Source organism: Pelodiscus sinensis, chromosome 25, assembly GCF_049634645.1.
Source record: "Pelodiscus sinensis isolate JC-2024 chromosome 25, ASM4963464v1, whole genome shotgun sequence".
In the NCBI taxonomy this organism is placed as follows: Eukaryota; Metazoa; Chordata; order Testudines; family Trionychidae; genus Pelodiscus; species Pelodiscus sinensis.
The window spans coordinates 23,323,856-23,324,816 of NC_134735.1; positions in this window are offsets into that span (position 1 = coordinate 23,323,856).

Genomic DNA, 961 nt, shown 5'->3' on the forward strand with positions numbered 1-961 from the left:
GTGGGCCAGACCCACTTCCTCAGAAAATAGTCACAGCCATATATACCAAAGGATACAATTAAAAAAATGAACACATATGAAAAGGACAAATCACATTTCAGAACAGGAGGGGGATGCGGGGGGGGGGGGGGGAGGAAGGAAGGTAAGTGTCTGTGAATTGATATTAGAGGTGGGGAGAGTGGGATGTCTGTGAGCTAATGGTATTAGAGGTGATAATTGGGGAAGCTATCTTGGTAATGGGTAAGATAGTTTGAGTGTTTGTTCATTCCTTCCCGGAGAGTGTCGAATTTTAACATGAATGACAGTTCAGAGGATTCCCTTTCAAGTGCAGATGTAAAAGGTCTTTGTAGCAGAATGCAGGTGGCTAAGTCATTGAGAGAGTGTCCTTTCTGGTTAAAATGGCAAGAAACTGTTTTAGAAGGAACCTTGGTGGTGAGGCAGGGTGTGGTTGAGCCTCCGCAGCAGGACTGAAGAGCCCTGGGCTCAGTTCTCAGCTCTGCTACAAACTTGGTGTGTGATCTTAGGCAAGTTCCCAGAATCTGGGCCTTACTCCACCACTTCTAACGTGGGGCTCACCAGGCCTCCTTCTCCCAAGGTGCTGGGAAGAGACATTTGCCAGTAGCTCTGGAAGGCACTTGGAATAGGAGGGTCATTTCAGAACTTGGAGACTTCTCCTACCAACAAAACTTCTACCCCAACAAGTGGGTCTAGCTTTGTCGCAAAGCGCTGTCCGCACCAGTCCTTGTCATCAGCAAAACTTTTCTCTTTCGGTTTTTTTTAAACACCTCTGAACACTGCTCCTCCCCTACCTCTCCCTGCAGAACCAAAGCAGCATTCCCCCCTTCCACCCATGACACACATGCACACAGAGCAATTTGGTGCTCATGACATTTGTTTGCCTCTCCTGGTCCTGGGCTCCAGCAATGGCCCTGGGTGGGAGGGTGGACTTGACCAGCAAACC